Source organism: Scylla paramamosain, chromosome 14 (genome assembly GCF_035594125.1).
Source record: "Scylla paramamosain isolate STU-SP2022 chromosome 14, ASM3559412v1, whole genome shotgun sequence".
NCBI classification, from domain to species: domain Eukaryota; kingdom Metazoa; phylum Arthropoda; class Malacostraca; order Decapoda; family Portunidae; genus Scylla; species Scylla paramamosain.
In genome coordinates, this window is record NC_087164.1 from 18972608 (window position 1) to 18980280 (window position 7673).

A 7673-nucleotide genomic window follows, 5' to 3' on the forward strand; every position below is an offset into this window, starting at 1 on the left:
CCGCCGATCCCAGCTGAGGGACGAGTCGTGGAGGGCCCTTGTCCTTGGGTTAAACGAGGCTGATGATTACGAACTGCGTATCTTGTTAATCACCATCACCACCACTACCACCACCATCACCACCTCCATCATGCATCACTGAACGCTTGCTTTTATGACAACCTGGCGTGAGTGAGGGAAAGCCGTGGTCTCCCTCCTAGCACGCAAACATCTCTTCCTCAACGCGTAACACTATTTTTCAGGCTCGTTGCTCGTGGGTGACAGAAGGGCAGGTGGTATGAGGATAAGGAGATGAGAGGGGAAAGAGAAGCACAGGGAAAAGGGTGGAAGCTGGTGAATAAAGTGACTAGATGAAAGTGAGACGAAGAAACTAGATGGAAGGATGCAAAATGGAACGGAAAATAGAGAAATGATATGCTCTCTCTCTCTCTCTCTCTCTCTCTCTCTCTCTCTCATTAGAGAGGCAGTGGTTCATGAAACAATAATTTAATATAGTGCCACACAAGAGAGGCACAATATCAAGTAACTAATACATATCTAAGCATTCTTCTTGTATAACAGGAGAAACATTTTCATCAATAAAGCAACAGATGATCACGAATGGTCAAACTCAATTGATAAAGTGAACCAAGTCAATGTGCAGCTGAGGACACATGTATTCAGCTTGAAGTGTGCTACTAAACTGCATAAAAGAAGAAAGAAAATAATGCAAGCTCTAGTTGTTTTACTGTTTTCTCTCATTAGTTAGAAAACCCATCAATTTGTTTATCTTGATTTGTATTTATTGATCGATCTGTTTATATCTTTTTAGCCATCTTATCCATTAATTTTATATAACACTGATTTCATCCATACTCATACAATGGATGAAAATATTTGAACAGGCTAAGGCAAAGAATGGTCACTGTTTATTGATCAGATATTATCCACTATGTCTCTACAATACGTTGCTCACAAATGTTAGTTAAATTAATGTCATTATAAATTTTGTTGATAACAAGCAAACAAAATTTGGTGATATTTGAACACAGTGGACTTGATCTTGAAAAGGACTTGCATGAAATTATAGACTGGTCAATAATATAGAAAATGTAATTAAATTTCTCCATGTAAGAATAAAGCTGACAAATGAGAATGAACATCACTGACAGTATTAGGACACTGGTTTTGATCAGCAAGATTTGACTTTCAAAAATAAAAATACACATACATATTATTGTTCAAAAAGATAATTACATTTCATAATATAATATTGGCTTCCTTACTTTGCCAAAGGTGCTAGAAAAATTAAGTCATTAATTAAGGAAACAGGTGTGAAATTGATCACTTAAAAAAAGAAATGGCAGCTCACTTAGTATAGTACATAAGAAGTTCTGAGAGAGAGAGAGAGAGAGAGAGAGAGAGAGAGAGAGAGATAGAGAGAGAGAGAGAGAGAGAGAGAGAGAGAGAGAGAGAGAGAGAGAGAGAGAGAGAGAGAGAGAGAGAGAGAGAGAGAGAGAGAGAGAGAGAGAGAGGAAAAAAGTGTTCAATAGCATGCCTGGGCCACAATTAAGAGGTCCCAGGCTGAGATACCATGCAGGGCAGAGACAAATTATGGTGTAGTTCCTGTTCACTGGCAGCAAATACATAAGCCAAAGAGTTATGACCTTGCTTCTCAATAGTGGAAGACTGGCCATCCTGCCCTCCTGTATCTGTCCACCAGATAAGCTAGAGATAGCTGAAAGCATTTAGACTGGAACTTGTCATGTAAATCTGTCTTCTGCTGCAAATTCAAAAATAATGCTACTTCTCATACTACATAATGCCAACCAAGCATGCTGTCCTTTGATGGCCAATGTACTTTTGTGGCCAAAAAACTGTTTTGTGTTCAGACTTCATATCCTTATACAGAAGTCTGAAGATATAAGTATTTAAAAGTCCAGTTTTTCTATAGCTGACTATCTTAATAGTCACCTTCAAGACCTCCTTCATTTCAGCAGATACGAGTAGAGTTCTGGATGGTAAGGTTTCACAATGATGAATGCACTGTGCACTGATGGATGAACTTTCTAACCCCTTGTGATGAGTTCAGACTGCAGACCAGGCATGGCTGCAGCTTCACCAGTACACAAACCTACCAGCAAGTCGCACCACAGCTCCTTTTTCTTGAAAGAGGTATGATACATCATGAAAAATAGTTGCTGCTCTTGAACAACATTCTGTAGAGTGACAGATCACTTCCTCCTTGACACTGTTGCCTCACACAAACAAGCAAACATCAGTGGCTGGGAACAGAGTGATGCCATTAATTTTATCACAGAGTGGCAAAAACATGAAAAACTTTTATTTGACTGAGAATTTGATCTTTGATATCTTTAGAAAATTCATTAATTCCTCCTTTTCTATAAAAGTTATTGACTGGCTAAGCTCTTAAGTTTTCATAGCTTCATTATTAACTAACACTTGTTAACACAATCATCAACATTGTCATAATTTCATCAAGGTATATTTTTCTTTACAGGTTTGGAGGATTTATGAATCTCATAACTACATGTTTACAGAAAAAGATTTCCTCTCCCTCTCTGATAGGAAGGTTTCACTTTTGGGTGACCTTTCCCTAAGGAGGCTGCTGACCAAGGCTACTGAGGTGTTCTTCCCTAAAGCTAACTGCAGCAAGTGATGTAGTTATATTATATGGTTGACACTCATGTTGAAAGTTATTCTTGCCACATCTCTATGCCATAAACTTAAGAAAGTGGCAAATGTGACTGAAGAAATTCCTATTTTCCACCAGGGTTTGCACCCAATTCCCAAATTATTAAAGCTTCCCTAGTGCAACCCCTGGGTTAAGAATCACTCAAGTACTAAACAAATATGTTAAAAAATAAGTGAATCAAATGTAAAAAGACATAATAAAAATGCTGTTACACAAACCACACATGGTCTTTGCCCACACTATATGTATGAGGCTTGGAGCCATGTTCAATTTCAAGTGGTATGGATCCATGTGTATATATATATATATATATATATATATATATATATATATATATATATATATATATATATATATATATATATATATATATATATATATATATATATATATATATATTCTAACTTTCTGATTGACATATTAAAAGTCATCAGGCACTCACTGGACATTTAAGTACATTTCATGAATTCCACTCCATCTTGCCAAATGTTCTTTTGTATATACTAAATGGAAAAATATTGTAAATACATGTCTATAATGAAGCAGGGAATTAAATGAAATTGTGGCATATTTACATGTTATGAAAGACTTTCTTATTCTCTGTCTTTATAATGACATTTAGAAGTTATTGTTTAATATGCTCAGGAACAGATTCTACACAGTTAAAACTGAGACTTTACACAGCACATGTTAGCAGCCTTACATAACAATGAAGTATTGTATATATTATGCATGTCTGACACTGTAGTCTTTATTGATAAGAAAGGTTTAATAGTAAAATATGAAATATTAGCACACAATACTATGCTACTACAACAACCAAGGACTGGATGGCTGGTACTTAAAGTGTGTGTAGTAGGCCTACAAAATTTTGTAATTGTTTCATCCAGAGAGAGAGAGAGAGAGAGAGAGAGAGAGAGAGAGAGAGAGAGAGAGAGAGAGAGAGAGAGAGAGAGAGAGAGAGAGAGAGAGAGAGAGAGAGAGAGAGAGAGAGAGAGAGAGAGAGAGAGAGAGAGAGAGAGAGAATGATGCTTCATTTCTTTCTCTTTGCACTCTCCTCAAGTTGACTATGGCAGACATGTAAATATAACTGCCTGAAGTGACTCATTCACATTACCCAACCATCACCATCCTCCTATCATTTCTTTATACTATGTTCCACTGTATTGTCCTAGACTGAAAACAATCTCAAATGTTTTTTACGCTGTCCTTACCCATGAAAATCTTACTCATGTTGTCCATAATCTAAAAATTCTCCTCTTGCACAAGTCTGTAAGAATACTGTCACAGAAACTGTCAGTCATCAGCAGGGAGCAAACAGCAATGGTGCAATGTTTTACTCACCTACCACCACTTAAGGTGACATCACTAAGCACATCCCCATGCAGTTATCCTTCCTATTTCAAACAGCAGGGTCAATCAACTTGCTCCAGCCATGAACTTTGTGGATGCCCCCTTGCTCTTCTGCCCTCAGGATTGTCTCCTATAAAAACAAGCATAAGAGTAAGACTGATGTCTGAGAAGCATGTGACATGCTCAAACACCCATAACTGTCATTCAGAGAAAGCCAGTAACAGGCACCAATTAATTTTCATTGAATAATTTTTGGTCTGAGTCATTCTATTGAAACGCCATAATCCTGAGAATATTATAATTGTTACCAAAGACATCAAGACACCTCTTTGTCAGTACTCAATGTCCATACCTCAAAAACTAGAAATATATCAGACATCTGCATTTAAAAAAATCCACATCCACATCTGCATTGGCAATGCATGCTATGTCCACATCCACAGTTTTAGAAAGAGGATATGTACAGAATTCCTAAAAAAAAAAAAAAAAAAAATATATATATATATATATATATATATATATATATATATATATATATATATATATATATATATATATATATATATATATATATATATATATATAAAATGATACTCTATTGATAATTTGGTACCATTCTGAACAGAATTCGGAGAGAATATGAGATAAATAGATGAATGGCATTTACTATTATGTTATTTATTTTGCCACTTTCCAAAGGGCAGACAATGGGAGAAGTGGTTGGTGAGATGCAGGACAACTTGGACTCATACTACATCCTGGTAACACACAGATGGACTTATATGGCTGAGAGTGGTTTTTCATAATTTACAACATTATAGAGTGGTAGATGAATGGAACGGACTCAGTAATCAAGTTGTTAGTTCTAAGACATCACGGAGCTTTAAGAGAAGATTAGACAGATTTATGGAAGGGAATGACAGGTGGGTATATTTAATACAAGGATTGCCACATGTAAGCCTGGTGGCTTCTTGCAGCTTCCCTTATTTATTATGTTCTTATATGATATAAACATAGAAAATAATTTGCATCCACATCCACAATGATATGGGCATCACACATCCGTGTTCACATTCACAAATTTTTCCCTCCTATCTTCATCCGTATCTACATCTGCAATTTCAAAAAGTTGATGTCTGCATCTGCATTTTCAGGCATCCAATACATCTCTATTACAAGTATACAGAAGATGGAGCACAGATTGATCTAAAATTTGAATCTTTGTCATCATATACAGAAATCAATAGGACCACATACTGGTACTGGGCTTATCAGTTAAGTAGGTGACTTTCAAATAAGACACAATTGTTATCCATTACTCTATTACATTAACAAGATGTGTGAAGCTTTGGGAGACCTTAATCTTCTCACTGCATGCATGAACAGATTGAACTTTCCAGTATACCTCTAAATGGTTGGATTTTGGTTTTAGCCCAGATCTTGAATTGGAGAGACTGCACCTTCTTTTGAAACACACGGTGATCTATCTCCAAGACCTCCAGCGAGTCTGCAAGAAGTACAGCACCATCAGCCACCAGACGGTCTACAGACACAGTGATCAGTAACTCATTCTAACACCCACTCTATACCTACAGGCTACAGGCTACAAACAAGTTCTGTCAAAATTCAAGTCTGTGTCCACAAGAATGAGAAGTGTTTGAGTCCTTAGAAAATGGAATTATTATGAATTAAGTAGTAGTTGTTAGAAATTTGTAATTCAGTACATTAACACTGACAAACTACCATAAACTAAATTTTCACACTGAATTTTTTTTTTATAATATTCCATCTCTATCAGCATCTTTCTCCCATAAGATTAACCTTAAAAAGTTAGTACTGACAGAGTAGCAACAAACCACAACAGTATAACACAATGACATGGATCTGAGTGTTAAGGTGAACCCCTCTGGTTCATACGTGAGATAGGACTACATAAAGGAGACAACGAATATCAGCAACCCCTGTGAAAAAGTGATAAAATAAACAAACAAAAGCAAAATACATCACATTAAATACTCTGTGACCAGCATGACAAAGTTGTCTAAAACTAGCTCACATGTAAACAAAGTATATTTGCTGTCTTTGATACGTATCTTTTTTTTTTTTTTTTTACTGGTTTACACAAGTACAGTATACATATCCTGCACTACAGATAATTTTCATCCACACGAGGTAGTTATTGTATACAGTAACCTCACAGAAGTGGTATTCAGGAGATAATAGCTTATAAAGTCGCAGACATTTTCTGGGAAAAAGAGAATGTAGAATTTCCATGACCGCTGCACTTCAGCTGTCCACGTCCTTCCTTCCTTAAGCATTTGACAAGGTACCCCATCAAAGGCTCCTGAGAAAGGTTAGGGCACACGGGATAGATGGGAAGGTGTTAGGCTGGATAGGGTCATGGCTTGGTAACAGGCGACAGAGAGTGGTAATAAACGGCTCGAAATCCGAGTGGGGTCATGTAATTAGTGGGGGGCTACGGGGATCAGTATTAGGGCCATTGTTATTTCTAATATATATCAATGACTTGGATAGTGGAATTAGTAGTGATGTTTGTAAATTTGTGGATGACACAAAGATAGGTAGATTAATTAGGTCAGAATCGGATGCCATCGCCTTGCAGGCAGACTGAGATAGAATGAATGAATGGATGGATAGATGGCAAATGCAATTTAATATCAATAAATGCAAAGTGCTTAGCGTAGGTAGAGGAAACCCACACAATAGGTACACATTAAACAACCAAACTCTGGTAGGTACAGGGTACAAGAAAGATTTAGGAGTTATAGTTAGCTCTGAAATCTGTCTAGGGAAACAATGCATAGAAGCCAGAAACAAGGCAAATAGGGTACTAGGATTCATTTTTAGGAGTGTTAGAAGTAGAAGGCCGGAAGTAATATTAAAGTTATACTTGGTGCTGGTCAGACCTCATCTAGACTACGCTGTGCAGTTCTGGTCCCCACATTACAGGAAAGATATAGGTCTATTAAAATCAGTACAGAAGAGAATGACTAAAAGGATACAGGGGATGAGGAGTATTCCTTACGAGGCGAGGTTGAAGCTGTTAAATTTACATTCTCTAGAGAGACGTAGGTTAAGAGGGGACCTGATAGAAGTCTTTAAGTGGTATAAGGGTTATAACAAGGGAGATGTAAGCAAAAATCTTAGGATCAGCAACCAGGGTAGAACAAGAAATAACAGGTTCAAGCTTATAAAATTTAGGTTTAGGAACATAGGAAAAAATTGGTTCTCAAATAGAGTGGTATGAGTGGAACGGACTCAGTAATCATGTAGTTAGTGCTAGGACACTAGAGAGCTTTAAGAGAAGATTAGACAAGTTTATGGATGGGGATAACAGATGGAAATAGGACTGCCACGTGTAAGCCTGGTCGCTTCTTGCAGCTTCCCTTATTTCTTATGTTCTTATGTTTTTCTTACTGACTAATGAAATCATATGCTCCTCGCAACAAAATAACAATAACTTACCGACTTGACACCGAAGCGAAGCAAAATGTTCAGATTAAACGCAAAAATCTTGAGTATGGAAGAGCATGTCGGTTGATGTGGCATTTCCAAACAGCTGATTGATATATGGCAAATAGTGACATTCATTGTTTTTTTTTTT

General features: G+C 36.8%; 1 protein-coding gene across 4 annotated transcripts in view; it reads right to left on the reverse strand.

Moving 5' to 3' along the window:
• LOC135106979 (uncharacterized) overlaps positions 1–7673 on the reverse strand; it is a 105219-nt gene extending 97546 nt beyond the window's left edge. For 2 of the 4 annotated variants that reach the window (XM_064016465.1, XM_064016459.1), the window contains exons 1-3: positions 7535–7673; positions 5454–5555; positions 4040–4178 (exon numbers count right to left, since the gene is read on the reverse strand). The gene's annotated coding sequence lies outside the window, so the exon portion shown is untranslated. Of the gene's footprint in view, positions 1–4039; positions 4179–5453; positions 5556–7094; positions 7206–7534 lie in introns of those variants that run through there. The other 2 variants (XM_064016460.1, XM_064016461.1) reach the window with 2 other exon arrangements.